The sequence below is a fragment of the Orcinus orca genome, chromosome 13 (assembly GCF_937001465.1).
Source record: "Orcinus orca chromosome 13, mOrcOrc1.1, whole genome shotgun sequence".
In the NCBI taxonomy this organism is placed as follows: Eukaryota; Metazoa; Chordata; class Mammalia; order Artiodactyla; family Delphinidae; genus Orcinus; species Orcinus orca.
Window position 1 is genome coordinate 36,009,211 of NC_064571.1, and position 15,612 is coordinate 36,024,822.

The 15,612-nt window shown below is 42.9% G+C and overlaps 1 long non-coding RNA gene across 1 annotated transcript in view; it reads right to left on the reverse strand.

The window, feature by feature from the left end:
* Nucleotides 1-13,443: 13,443 nt before the first annotated feature.
* The window catches only part of LOC125960922 (uncharacterized), a 46,786-nt gene continuing 44,617 nt past the window's right edge, over nucleotides 13,444-15,612 (reverse strand). The window contains exon 3 of the long non-coding RNA XR_007471110.1: nucleotides 13,444-13,626. This is a non-coding gene — a long non-coding RNA (uncharacterized LOC125960922). The remainder of the gene's footprint in view (nucleotides 13,627-15,612) is intronic.

Consider the following 15,612-nt stretch of genomic DNA (forward strand, 5'->3'; position numbering starts at 1 on the left):
AAGTGCATATTATACTTTTCAGATTGCTATTATGTTCTTCATTGTCAAATTCCTTGTGCAGAGTTTTGAAGAGTCTTTCACATTTCTCAGTGATTTTAGCTTTTCAAATTTCTCTCATATATTTCCTTGATTCAAGCTTATGCTTTCTGGCGAAAAATATATTTAAAATTATACTTTACAAATGTATATCAAGGATGTCATTAATATTGCTTATAGTGTCCTCTCCCTTAATTTGGGGGTCCTCTGAGTTACTGGGAAAGTCATTTCCATCCAAATGGGACTAAGAGTAGTTAACTGTTGATAAAATATTTGATGAAAGACAAACAGAGAGAGAAGTTGGACAGAGTTGTAAAACCCTGTTTTTTTCTTTCATCAAAAATTTCTAATTCCTAATTGAAAAAACTAGCTCTGCCAGTTTTTACTGTTCACCAAAAAATCCCAATCCACCTCCTTAAACAAACAGACATTCATATATTTCATTTTTTTACCCTGGTTATTACCGTGATTCAGCTATAGCACTAATCCTACTGAGTTCTTCATGACATAAAAATATGAAACTTTCTTATTAACTACCACATATAAATGTGTTTTACTCTCCTAGCTTTAATGAAAAGATGGTATATATCACAATAATCTCAGAGTGTACGAATAAATAAATTAGAAAAAATCTCCTCTAACATTTCCAGTAAAATTGGTTCTTTGGGAAGATGTGCTGTGTTTAGCATAATGTCATGTAGACACCCTGCATGGTTGTATCCATGGGCATATGTGCAAAATAGATGAAAATCATGGAAAATACAGGATGAAATATAAACTCCTTAACTTGCCAATGATTATCTATCATCATCTGACTGCCATCTACCAAGCCAGCTTTGCTCCCACCACTGCCCTATTTGCATCCTATATGATAGACATTTGAACTACTTGTTGGTCTTTAAATCACCTGTCCCATTTCATACCTCTGTGCCTTTGCCTGTGTAGTTCCCTTTGCCTTCAGTGCCCTTTAAACGGACTCACTGTCCATCAGGTAAAATCTTATTCACCTTTCAAATCTCAGCTCCACGCATACCTCCTAATGAAAATGTCCCTTATTACGTCAAGAAGAAAAGGAGAATTTGTTTTCTACTCGTGTTGTTCTTTATACTAAGTCCACAATATGCCAATTATCTCACTGTGTTTTAATAACCACTATTTTTAACAAAATGTATTTTTCATCATTAATCCCCATCACTTATTACCTAGCATGGCACATAGTTATTATCGTATAAATATTTGCGGAATGAGGTATTTGAGGTCCAGCCATTTAAAAGCCACAGGAAAATACACTCTAAACACTACACTTCTGGGGTTATATTTGGTATTCCTTTAGTGGGACAAAGACTGGGCTTACCGAACTTTATACAGAACGGTTGTGAAAATTCTCAGCCACATCCTGCAAGACCCGCTGAAGTCCCACAGCATCTGTGAGTGTTCTTCCTCACTGACCTCTCTCTTCTCTGAACCGTGAACACATGAACCTCTGAAAGAGGCTTCAAAGGCCCAATTTCCCATTGAAAAAACCTGGCAGTCACGGGGTAAGAGAATAAATCTCTCAAAATCTGCATCTTTACTTATTATTAAAATAATACTCTTTTGTAGGTTGGGAAAAATGGAGATGGATATCTATTTCAAATGTTGCATAAATCCAATGATAGCAGTTTTGCTCATCTGCCACATGGTCTGTCTTTTGTCCTCTGTTGAAAGATCAGAAGATGAAGTGGACCCTGGCAAGGACAGTCTGCAGAAGGACAAGAGATTTAAACCTGGGGAAGGTAATGAGACATACTAAAATACATATATGTAAGAGTGTGTGTGTGTCTGTGTGTGTCTGTGTGTAAGTAGGTTTACATTTTTTTCCATGTCCTTTGGTGGCGTCGTTTTTGGAATAAAACAGACATAAGTTTGCCTGGTGACTCCACCATATATTTGCCTCTTTAGCATGAGCAAGTTAACATTAAACTCTTTAAGTTTCAATTTTCTCAACTCTAAAAATACCTTCCTATACAAGGGTATACACACACACACACACACACACACACACACACACACACACACACACAATTTCTCCCTTGGTTGTGAACATACACAGTAGTCTGTAGATGCTCACTGTCTTAAAAATGCATACGGTAAGTCTAAGAGAAATAATTTGGCATTACCCAAAGAAATTTAACACATGATTGACTTACTTACTATGGACTGCAAGAGGGAATGAGGCTAGAACCCATCATTTGGTCTCTCCATCTTCCTACCCAAAGAGGCCTCTGAGGTATATGAGCAAAGTACTAGCCTAATGCTCTGTATTTCAATTGAGAAAACAAGACGCAGACAAGTGGCTTGTGTTTCCCCAAATCACAGAGCCAGAACCAGACCTGAGACTTCTGACTTCTATCACAATGCCCGTTCCACTGAAAACCAGAGCATCTTAAATCTGGTTGCATGGTTTGCTCCCGTTTCTCCCCAGATCCACTCTCCACTCTCTTCTGCCCTGTGCTGTCCTGGATGGAGGAGAGCCGAACTTTACGGCTGCTTCAAAAGGCTCCCTTTGCTCCTGGCTCCTAGCTGGGTTCAGTTAATGAGGAGCACCAGCCGGAGGCAGAAGAGGGAAGGATAATGTGGTTGTGACAGCCCTTCCCTGGCTGACTTCCTACGGGGTTACCAGTGGTTGGCTGTTTCCCTGTTAGGTGACCCTCTCCACTGGGCTGCCCTCTCTTTGGGTTCTGATAGCTACTCCCACCCTTTTCTCATTCAGACTTGGGGTGAAACAGTACCCCATTGTTCCCAGCCCCAAGGTACTGGAATATCCCTTCTGGTTTCCCTCCACCCTACTGGTACCTCTGTAAAGAGTCCTTTTATTAAACCTTTTTCAAGTTACCCAATTTGAGTGTGTCAGTGATTTCCTGCTGGGATTATAACTGATACACTAGGGAGCTTTTAAGAAGTACAGATGCCTGGGGGCTTTCCAAAACTCCCCAGGTGATTCTAGCTGATAGTTGGGATGGCAAACTTCTGCACTAAGTCATGATGATGATTTTTGTTGTTGTTGTCGTTGAATCACTAGTTGAATCACTAGGACGTACACACATGCACATGCATACACATTCACATTCAATGAGAATGGTATAGGAAATCTTGGGAACTGAGCTGGCTAGATTCTGGTGATCTGTGGTTTTTGCAGGCTACGTATGGATTGATAAATGTTCAAACACTTAGGATGCAGCAGCCTTGTAAACACCTTCAAAATATTTACTTTCATGCTGTTCCTTTCTTCTTCTAACACCCAAATGTCAATTTTAATGGAAGCCACATCTCCCCGTATTGATTGGTTCATCTTGATTTTATTAAGGTTCAGTTTGGCTGCCCAGGAAGCTTTCCTAGTGTTTGAAGCATTTATAAAAATGTATTTGGGAGGGGCAGGGAGGGAGATGAGGTAGGCAGGGGGCAAAGGAAAAAAAATATCACATTTGCCTAAAGTAAAGCACAGTTTTTTGCCAATATTTCATTAATTCAATAAATAAAAATACAAGTAAGCTCCAACGTCAACAGGCTCAAGTTTCCCTCCTAGCTGTGAGACCACAGCACCCCAATGGCTCTAAATGTGTCAACACATGACCTTCCCATCCCAAACTCACCCGTGGGGAGAACATGATTTATGAGGTTGTCTGACCATCCCTGAAAAGGCTTTAAGTATTTTACTTTCATAATAACATGTGGAGCTCCTTCATTCAGTGGTAAATGATTGTGGGTTCTTAGAGAAAAGAGTGAGTTTCTGGGGAAAAATAAGATCTAAACTTGGAAGAGATCTGCAAACAGCTCTGTGGCACCTTATGGTGTGTGAGCTAATTACTTGCCCTAAGTTGCCTAGTAAACTGTCTTTGTTTGGGAAGTTTCATCTCTGTTCCAAAAACTCAAGAGCCAGACAGGGAAGGGAAAAAATGATGGTGTCTGTGGTGAGGCTGGCAAGGCTGCCCTGCCGGCTGGTTATTTGGAAAGGTTTTAGAAGATGTGTTATGAGGTATGGTAATGTGTGTCATTTTTCATGACTAAAGTCAAAGGATTAAGCGGGTTGAGTCTGAGGACTTGGATTTGGCAGTGGAAAATACCAAATAATGTGTGAGCTTTGCATCCCACTGCTGCCTGGGCTCTCCTACCATCCAAGACAGAGGAAGAGGACGCTACTTTTTGGACTGCCAAATGCAACAGTTAGACGATGAGAAATTTGGCTCATTCAACTCTAAAGTCATTTTTATATAGAAGAAAATGAGTTTTGGTTGTTGAAAAAAGTCCCTCTGTTTAGAAGTTGTTAATGGAGAACATGAGTGTTCTTTGAAAAGAATAAAATAAGTCAAAATGGTGGCAATCTCTTATTCTGAGAAAGAGGAAGTGCCCTTAAGAGAAACAGAATATGCAATACCTTTCTCTCAAAGTTTAACTTTTGTTCTGGCTTCTAGGAAACGTGTGTTCAAGGGGAACTGAGGATATACCTAACTCTCCAAGCCAAAGATCCTTAGTTCCAAGTAATGCAAGCTCACTTGAACACATGTAAAACAAAAAAGCAACATTTCTTATAAGGATACAGGAGTATCTCATGGAACTCAACAGGCCAAATGGAGCTCAGTCATAGGAGAGGCCAGAACAGGAGCCAGAAAGCCATGAAGAGGCAAGGCACCTGCTCCATCTGTCCAGCTGTCTGTCTTTCTGGTCTCCTGCTTTACCTTCTCACTCCATTCTGCTTCTCTCATCTTATCCCAAACTTGATTTCTCTCCTTATTCGGGTCCAAGGCTGAAGAGGACCATTCCATAGTGACGTCTTCCATTCCAAAGTCACTTGCCTCAAGTGACCAGCCAAGATCATGAATTAGCTATCCCTTCGAGAGTGTTACCATGTTCAAGACTCTATCTAAGTAATTTGCATGTTGAATTAACTCATTTAATCCTCATATTCAACCTATAAGGTTTATCCCCATTTTACAGATAACAAAGTTGAGGCAGAAAAACTAAGTGATTTGGCCAAATTTACATAGCAAATGAGCAGTAGATATGAGTTTCATATCCAGGCAGCCTAACTCCAGAGCCTGTGCTCTTAACCATGGCTGTTCTGCTCCCTGAGCCCCAATGCCATTCCCCAGAAGAGAGAATGTGGCTAGCAACTCTTGGATTTGGTGGGCATCCCACTTCAATCAGCCCTGGGCAAGGTGGTAATGGACGGACCTCAGCAGGACCACATGGCGCAACATGAATTATAGGGCCTGTCTCAGTGCTGGTAAGGAATCAGTTTTCACAGATTGGGGGCTGGGGATTGGACAGATACCCCAAAGTCTTCCACATTATTCTGTGAAAATGCTTATGCTCTCTGAGCCAAGTCATGGGACAGTGTAGCAATACAGAATTAAAGGTCATGAAAATATGTCAAGCACAGAGGATTTTCCTGGATGTGATTATTTTCAAAGGGGCAACCCTGTATGTGACTGATTATTTTACTTTTTTCTAGTATTCTCTAGAGATGGGAGATTTTAAATTTCCTGCATGGCAGTTCAGCCAGGTTCCTGCAGATTGGGAGTTCTTCTCCCAGTCTAACCTAAATGCCTCTAAGGGCAGCTGAAACTGATTTCTTTGTGTTGCTTTCAAGGTAAACTGCACACAAAAGGAACATGTGAGGATATTCTGAAGTAAACTGAGTGTCACACTGACTTAATTAGAAATTTTTATCAAAAGACTAATAACAAAGGCACAAGAAATTCCTGGAATTATGTGTCTGGAAAGAGTTTCATTAATTTGTGTTTTATATATATATATATAAATAAATACATAAGTGAGGAAAGCATTCCAAATCTGAGAGAACATTGGCTCCATAACAGAAATGATGGAGAAGATAAAACTGTGAACTAAGAAACAGGCAATTTTTGGTACATATTTCGGACCCTCACCCCATAAATGCCCTAATGTATGAGGCACTAGCCCATGTGGAAATTTTGATGCCTTCAACACTTTCCTAATACAAAATTCCATTGAATGTATATAATATTCCACCACAGCAAATGAACTAAGTAAAAAGAAAAATAAAACAAGATACGCTCACTTTATTCTAAATTGTCCAAAGATGTTTTCAGCTTACTCTCTCCTTCTCAAACTTTCTCGATTTTTCCTTCAAATAATCTTTTCACCTTTGCAGACCCTCAAATCTTTGAGCAGTCCTCATCTCTCTTCTACTGTGGCCAAAGGATTAGTTGATGGTTTGTCCCCACCCCCTCAATACACACACACACACACACACACACACACACGCATGCACGCGCACACACCCTTCTTGGGTCTATGCCTTGCCATCTTCCCTGCAGCTTGGTTTGGGTCTATTCCACTCCAGCCTCAACCTATAGCAACAAGCAGCCTCCTAGTCTTTCTAGACCTTGTTTCCACTCTTAGAAAACAACAATGGCAGTCAGCTTCCACAGGTTTCACTTCCACCATGTATTTTTATCATGGCCTCTCTCACTACCCTGTAGAACTAATGGAAGCTGCAACCCAGCCCTCTGTGACCTCTCCAAGTTCCCCATTTAACTAGAAAATTGCATCTCACTCCAACCTCCACCTATGCCATTACTCCAACTCTGCTGAATAACCTGCTCTCCCTTTCAATTACTCTTGGGAATCCCATCTGACTTCCGAGTGATACGTACCAGGGATGTTCAAATGCACGAGCTAAGAACAAACCCCCATTCTACCCAAAGTGAGAAGAAAAAAGTCTTTAACCACCTATAATCGCACAAAGTGCAGACAAGAAAAGAAAAAGTGATACTTTTTTTCTATGTGGATAATACTTTTAAGTTGTCAGCTCTTACACACAACCTCTCATTTCACAATCAAATAGCATCTCTCTGATACAGGTAGGCCGTGGATTATTTTTGTTGCTATTTGACAGACGAGGAATCTGACAATCTTTTGATTTCAGGTCCATCCCACACCATATCTCCAGGACTAAGAACCTGTTTCACAGGCACCAAAGCTTTGGTCAAGTGCTCTAGTGACCAGGCTAGAATGCTTTATTGCTAGAGATGGCTGCACAGGTACACACTACAAACGTTTGATTCATTTCTTTAACAAATACTTACTGAGTCCATGTGCCAGCCACCGAGCTAGTACTTTCTTCCAGCTTGCTAGAAGTATTTGCTAAAGACCTTTGCAGGAGTTGGGGGGCAGAGACTTTCAAGGGTATTGAGCTAGAGGCCATGGCCAACCGCTGATAGGGAAGGTTCAGTGGCCCTGACCATCAGTCTTGCCCACAGATGCCCCTGGGGTTAGATGATGCCACCAGTTTCTTTAGGATATCTCCTTTGGTGATTCCTTCACTGTCACTGCTATTAGCCAATGTCTCTCCGCCAGTACTTCCTTCACCTGCTTTCCCAACTCTCACTAATGCTCAGGGCTCTCCCTGCCCCCAGTCCCTTCCAGTCACGAGGAAAGCTCATCAAACCAGCCAATCTAGAAGCTCTCCTCTTCCAGGAATCTCTTCACAAAGCACAGTGCTTAAAGGGGGGCAATATTTGTTCATACGAATGAATTAATGGTTGAATTTCAGATACTTCTTGATCAAGATGGGAGGGTTTAGCTACAAGGTGATCTCTGGCTGAAGGAAGCCTTCCTGAGGTGACTCAAAGTACCTTAAAGAGTCCACACCATTCTGCTTACTCTCAAGGCCAGCTCTGAAGGAAAGTTTCACTGTACTCTACACAAAGAAGGGCCTAGGACTCAAATGACCTGAGCTGTCTGCAAAATTGACTCCTAGGATTTGTTTTAAACCATCATCTGTCTCCCGTCCCAAGTTCTCTGGCATCGGTGGAGAAGCACTTCTCTTTGAGACTTAGGAGGCTTCTGTGAACACACGGGCCTTGACTTTCATTTCACAGACACACTAGTGCAGTGTAGGAGGGGTTTGGCTGCACAGCTGGTGCCATCCTGTGTGTGTGGATGGTGACTTTGGAAAAGACACACTTTCTGGGAATGTGGGGAAGGACCCTATAAAGGAGACGTCATTCAGGCCAGCTGTGTCGAGTGGTGGGTGCAGCACGTCAGCATGGGAAGTGAAAAGACCAACTTTCAGTCTCTGCTCTCTCCCATCTGGGGCTGACCTTACCAAGGCATTTCCCCTCTCTGTGTCTCAGGTTGCCCAGCTGGGGTTGGAGTATACCAAATCTTTAAGTTTTTTTGCAAAGTCTTAGATTCTGGGATTCCTTGGACTTTGCTCTTAATCCAGTCTTTAGACTCTGGTTTCACCAGAAACTCTTTGTGAAGAACAGGCCCAGCTGTGGGAGGTGTCAGTGAGAGACACCAAGTCAAACTGAGGGTGCAGGGAGCAGAAAAGAACCATAAACTGTGTGCCACCAGGGCTCACGATTCTCAATTTTTTAAAGGCCTGGCAGGTGGCAGGTAATATGGGATGTGCTAGATCTATAGCAACAGGAAACTGTGACGATCGCTTTAAACCAGAGAGGGCATGCCCCACCTAAAGGCACTCAAATTCATGTCTTTTAAGCACAGCACCTGTCGAACGGAACAAATCTGTGGGTTGGCTTATACCCAATGGCAGCAGGTTTGAGACCCCACACCATCTCCAGAATTAGAGAAAATACTTTTCCTGAAGGCAGCCAACTTGTCTGTCACCAGCCAAGTAATTTTTCTTTTCAGAAAGTCAGATCAGTGGATTCCATTTCTATCAGATGTTTCCCACAGAATGCAAAAGCAGAGACAAACAAGTGGATCAGGCAGGAAGGAGCTTAAAATCTTACAGCCCATCTCAATTGCACTAGGCCTCAAGCATCAACCTCAAAGTTGGTTCTGTTGTCAAGAAAAGCTTGTCTGCAGCCCAAATGATCCCCAGTTGCCTTCTGAACTGAGCAGAGCCGGGGAGCTGGGCAGAGTCACATAGGAGCGCAGCTTTTCAGATGAGAGAACAGCAGGCAAGAAATGGAGACTTCTTGCTAAGCCCCATTAACGCTTTAATAGAGCTTAAAGCCAACGGTTCTCTTTGAAAATGCTTTATTCATAATTGACCAATTGTCATTAGATATAGTTACACTCCGTGGCATCTTATTAGAAGGAGCTTGTTTGAAGCCCCCTCCCCAAGCATTCACAGTAAATTCCTAACAGATGATGTCATAACAGGCCGTTACAACCCACAACATGTAGACACCATTAAAGCAATGTGTGTGCCTTTTTGGTACCGAAAGATCTAACTTTATTATGAAGTTTGCTATAAAATCTGCTATGATATATTTAATAATATTAAAGCGTATATTCTTTAATATCAAAGCCACACTGCCCCATGATTCCTGTTATTCCTGCCACAAATGACAATTGCCAAATCTATCAGCTCAGCTTTTAAACACTTCCTTAAGAGATTTCTTTCTTTCTTCTTTCCATGTCTTCATTACTTTTTTTTTTTTTGCCATGAAAAAGCAGATGTTCTAAAGCTACAAGTAACTGAAAACCAGCAATATACACTCAAAGGCTGAAACCTAATATTTACGATAAGCTGATCCAATGAGAAATGTCTCCCCAGTGACCCTGGCCATGAAGTGGGAACCCGTGTGGTCACTGGTCCTGGTGAGACAGTTGTCATTTATCAGAACCCCTGCACTATGATTCTCAATTAGGGACTTTCCTGACATCAGCAACTCTCCACCCACTTGATACAAAAAGCAAAATAAATATGAAATCCATCCTTACTGCATCACATTCCATTGGCTTTACAATTGCCATATAAAGTAGTTATTATGGGTTCCATAATTTATGTAAGGAGATTTGGACTTTTGGGTGGCAGTGGGCTCTACTTTTTGTCTCTATCACTATAGCAAACATTAAATTTTCTAATAAATCCTTCAGGTGGAAACCACTGTCATAAATATGTATTTCTAACTGCTAATGAGAACTAGAGATGTTTATATTCAGACTAATAGCAAAAACAAGAGAAAGACTGGTATTCCCTAGAAGAAACCATAAAATTCAGACTGTGGTAGGGACTTGACTAATTGCAGTACTAAATTGCTAACCTTGGACTTTTGGGGAGGAGTCTGCATGTTGTGGAGAAATCAGAGCCTCCCGCAAGAGCTTCTGGTCCAAACATGTTCTGTACATTCCATCACTTGCAGATTAACTTGATATAACAAAGTCCTCTTTTAAAATGCAAGCATCCCTTAAAGGGTTAAGCCAGTGGATTATTATTTTTTTGGTACACCTCTCCTAACTGTGGTAATCTTCAGACGATTCTCTTTAATTCAATCTACTGAACATTTTAGTGAGTGCCTACTAGGTATAAAATAGAGTGCTACGCCAATTACGGGTAACAGAAACAAATACTGTCCAAATCCTCTTAATGGCGCCTCAGAGGAGATACTGCAGTTTCCCAACAAGAAGTTTTTTCAAGTAACTCAAGTGAAAGGCTCCTGCTCCTCCTTTTCTTCCAGAACCCTCTGGATCCTTCTTATTGTCCCCATTGAGATATTGGATGTTCAATTTGTTCCCCTAGCCAGCCCTATCTGCAATTTCTTAATCCCTCGGCTCCACGTGCCTGCTCTCCCTCTTCTAGAACCCTATTTGGGCCAGAGCCCTGGGCTTCCACTTGCCAAGAGGAAATGCTTCCATCTGTTCAGATGGAAAAGACTGTATTTCTGTAGGCCCAGCACGAGTCAGCCTGCAGATTATTGTTGGAGGGAACACTTATTCCCCAGTCTAGTAAATCCATGAGTGGGATTCCAGAAAGACTCACCCCTGTGGTTTTCCTCTCACCCCTCATTACTGACCACTCCTGACCCTGCTCCCAGTGGAATGGTAAATTGACTGTGAGTTGGGAAGAAAAAGTGGGCATACATGGCTCAGGGCCCTCTTTTCCTTTCTCTGGACTCACCCGTCTGCAGAAGGATGCATCTGTCTGTGCAGGGCCATGAGTAAGGGGTCTGCCCCTGGAGGTGAGACCTGTAATTGAGGAGAGGAGGTCAGATTCAATTCAGCAGTGTGTTAGAAAGCCCATTTAGCCTCCACCAAAGCCATATTCTGTAACCCACCTTGAATCAGTGAAAAGCTGATGTTTGGATCTGTATGGGTCCATTCTCTGTGCCTGCCTCTCATCTGTTCTGAATATTGCAAGGAAGAGGTCTATTTTTCTTTGGGGTCCCCCAAAGCTAGCACTTTTACACCTCCCGTGCTACAAGTGGTACTGACTCCACCCTGTGCTCCAGGTCTGTCGCCTGCAGCATTTACGTGGAGACATGTTCCTTAAAAACAGATGCAGGATCATTCCCTGGGCTGTTCTGGAAATCCTGCCTGGTACACTGCCATCCAATCCCATTCCTCATGGGAGAGATGCTTCTTTCTGGATAGAAGTAGGCAGAGTGATCTGATTAAATCCTTACTAATGAAATGTTAGGGAAGTAATACTACACTCCCCTTCTCAGAAGTGTTCCCGGTGATTTTAATGGAGGATCACATGAGGAACTAGCTAACCAAACGTGATGCATAACTGTGGCAGGATTTCAGGCATACCTGAGCCAGATATTTGGGAAAAAATCTAATCACCCTGCACTAAGGATGGAAAGCTTAAATGCTCACAGATACCAGGCAGGGAACAGAAATGACTAAAGCTTCCTAGTATAAGAAAACCACCAGCTCAAGCATGGTGATAACTGGCAGCTGGTATTTGGATCTGACATTAAGAAATAATACAGAGTGGAAGGGATTCAGGCAAGCCTGATACTGTGGGCCACAAATAGCTTCAGACAGTGTACAGCAAAAGCAGCTCTTTAAATTCTCTATTTAAAAGAAGCAGCCTCTACTCAGGGCCAAAATATTGTCGCCGTGTGGAATGGGGTTAATGGATCTTTTGCATTTTCAAAAGAAACAAGTCAAAAATGTGGATTTTTATGTAAAAAGATATGCTCCTTCGATGTTAGCAATGAATTCATTAAGAAAACAAGATCAAACAGCAACAATAACAATAATCCCCACCCCCACCCGTATTGGCTCTGACTGTGTAGGAGGTGTGAGATTGTCCTCAGGCCCAAGCTGGCCCAGGGGTGTTCTTTGCCCCCTCTGGCCATCACTGAGTCTGGCTTTCCCTCTCCCCTCCCTTCCCTCTTATACATTAGTTAGTTAATCTCTGGCATTTCTAATTCTGATTTTTAAGATCACCATGGAAACCTTCAAGGAGATGAGTGTAGACTCATTTTCAATAGAATGAACTCTGGCTAGCTAAAAAAAGGCTTGTTTTTCAGCCATGAAGAGCTGCTAATACCACCCTGAACGTATGATATAACTGGTGCCTTCTGACGTTACTTAAAAAGTTGAATTATACCAGGGGAAAACAATGATGGAATTATTATAAAATTCAGGCTTCTTCAAAGCACACGATTTTCCACCATGGACTCTAACATCTTTAAAGCCTAAAACACCTGAATAAATCTGGGAGTAAGGATATATCTTTTAAATTACAGCCTTTATCAGCATTCCTGGTGTCTCTCTCTTCAGCCTCCCTCAGGGTTTCACCTTGAAACTTAGCAACTTTATCCTCCTTACAACAACTTATTCCTCCAAGATGAAACGGGCTCAATAACGTGGTCCAACTGAACTTAAAGGATGTTAATCTTAACAAACCAACATTAAGAAAAGGCAAATTCTCCCATTCCATTGGGTACCTGATGACAAGGCCCTCTAGGTTTTAGAGAACCTTAAGGAAATGTGGTCTGAGTACTGAAAAGAGGCCATGTGTGTACAAGGGAAGCAGGCACTACTCTATTGGGATCTCATCGCGTTAAGAGCCTGGTCAGCCCCACAGCACGGGAGGGGTCCCCACTGCAGAGGGCGATGGAGTGTGATGAAAACAAAAGGGCAGTGATGACTTTCTCCTCAAAATCCCTACCAGAGAGGACAGCTGTATGGAGACTGGGTCCTAAATACCCTAAGTTTATGGAGACAAAACAAGCAGTTTGGGGTGTTAGAATCAGATACATTCAATGAAATGACTGGGGATCAGGGCCAAAGGAGGGGGTCCAACAAGAAGTATTTTTTCACTGACTTAAGCTGGTTCCTCATTTGACCCTTCAGAAGACAAGTTGTTTGACTTAATGCACCTGCCTATTGGTGTTTGGGTGTGTATTTCTGTCCTCAGAACCACCAGTTAGTTGACATAATTTAGCTCTCATGGAGAGCTATGCTGCTTTAAAATGCATTTAGAATGATCAGTTCTTCAGAGGCATTTGTTTGTTTCAGAAATTGGTTTCCGGATACAGAAGCCATCAAACTTCCTCCCGGGTGAAGGAAGATGGGCTTAGAACCCAGTTGCATCTGGGCAGATTAACGTCTGTCTACCCACAAACCCAGACCAAGACATGGTGGGGAAGGGGAGGGACTTAAGTGCTTTTCAATTCAGTTCAACAAAGAATTATTCAGAGATTCGTGTCTTAAAGGAGTTGATAGCTCAGAAGATAGCAGGCCATGACACACTGCGTTTGGTGGCTAGAGTGCTCATGCAGCCAGGCTTGCCTGGAATGGTCCTAGTTTCCACCTTTAGCCCCAGTGCACTGGTTACTCAAGAAAGTGTATCTGATGGGGAAACAAATGATATTTATTCCTTGGCTCTGACTGTCTCTCCAAGTAAGATGCAACAGCAAGGTTGTTGACGCTGCCAAGAAATTTCTTCAAAGCCCTTTAGAAATGGCTCCAGTGTTCATGCCATCCCAGCCCCCAAAGGAACGCAGCAGCTTTGTTCTGCAAGGTGTAAACCTGCCCCCCCTCCACCATTCTCCTTGCGCACATCAGAACAGGGATGTCAGATTCAGCAAAATCTTAAAATAAAGGACACCCAGTGGAATTGGGATTCCAGAGAAACAATGAATAATTTTTTAGTATAACCTGTGTGTCTGTGGCTATGCTCCACGGACACCCATCCTGCCCACCGGCTTCCTTCCTCCCGGCCTGGACGTCACAGGGAGCCCAAGGGGAGTCCCTGCCTTCTCTACCCTCTTCCTCCCAGAGTCAAAACATTTTCTTTTCCTGGGTGGAAGATGAAGGGCTGCCCAGGGAGGCCTGCTCCTGGAGGATAGGGGAGTGAGATGATGATTTTCCAGGAAGATGGAGAAATACAACCCTCTGGAAGAATGAGCAGCTTCTTGGAGGGTTCAGGGCTCTGACCGGAACTCTCAGTCCTTTGCCCTTATCATTCTTGCCTCCAGCCCTACAGGAGTGGGAATGTGGAAGCCCTGGTGGGACCAGAGCCAGGCCCTCCCTCCCGGCGGGTGTGGAGAGCAGCGTCACCTTCACCCTCACATGCCCTCAGACCCTGTGGTCTGAGGTGTCTGGGATGCGGCTGTGTGTGTGAGCCCGCCAAGGCCAGTGTTAAAGTGTGCCCGCATCTACCTGAGGGGATTCTAGGGCACACGCAGGAAAACATACACACCGCTACTCACCAAACACATTTCACACCTTGGGTACCGTTTGGGAGGGGAGAGAGGCGGGGAGCAGCGGGGGTGGGGGAAGGAGGGAGAGAGGAGGAGGGAGGAGAAGAGGGACAGTGCATGGGGAGGAAGGAGGAGGCTGCTTCAACTTCACTGCTTCTCCATTCATGCCTCCTGTGATTTAGTAACGTTTTTGATCTGCTGAAGCTGTCTTCCCTCTGAAACTGAATTCTGAGCATGCAAACTAGGTGGACTTTACTTTGATGAGATCTATATTCAAAGATTATAAAGGTGAAGCTAGGGAGGCTGAGACCATTACTTGTCTAGGGCTCCTGGCCCCAGAAGGACTTGCTGAAGTTGTTTCTCTTCTCGAGCGTGGTAGGTGAGTGCTGAGGAGGGACTGGGTGTGTGACTCTAAGGGCAGGTCACTGTTTTCAAACTGAAGGAATCTACCTAGCAGTGGGTTAGGACATAAATGGCGTGGTTACAGTCACCATTAAATCAATGAAACAGAATAGAATATAATAAAGAGAAAAGACTACAGCACACATAGTAAGGACCCATATTGTTTTGCAATCTCTCTCTCTCTCTCTCTCTCGATATGTGTATACCATATGTACATACAGGGCCATGATATAAAATACATTTATGTATTTCTTATGATGGGTCATAGTTTAAAAATTTTGAAAGCTCTTGGAGTAGGTACCTTTTTAATAGGAGCATGAATGAATACACGTTGTGCGTGGGGTGATGGACCCTGCTCCCAAGGTCTCCTAGCAGCTGGCAAAGACTAGGAAAGGGCAGAGACTGTGAGGAAAAAATGAGAGAGAGAGAGAGAGAGAGAGAGAGAGAGAGAGAGAGAGAGAGAGAGAGAGAGTGTGTGTGTGTGTGTGTGTGTGTGTGTGTGTGTGATAGTTTATTTTACAGACTTCTCGAGGAATTAAATGTGTACCAAGGAGTCCAATAGACAAATACACAATGCAAATACATATATAATGTGAAAGTAACAGCACATATATGCTTCTGTAGAACTCAATTAACCAAAGATTATATGACAACAACTTCAAAGGCAGAGGTTAACAAACTATAGCTCAGGGACCAAATCCATCCCACTGTCTGTTTTTGTAAATAAAGT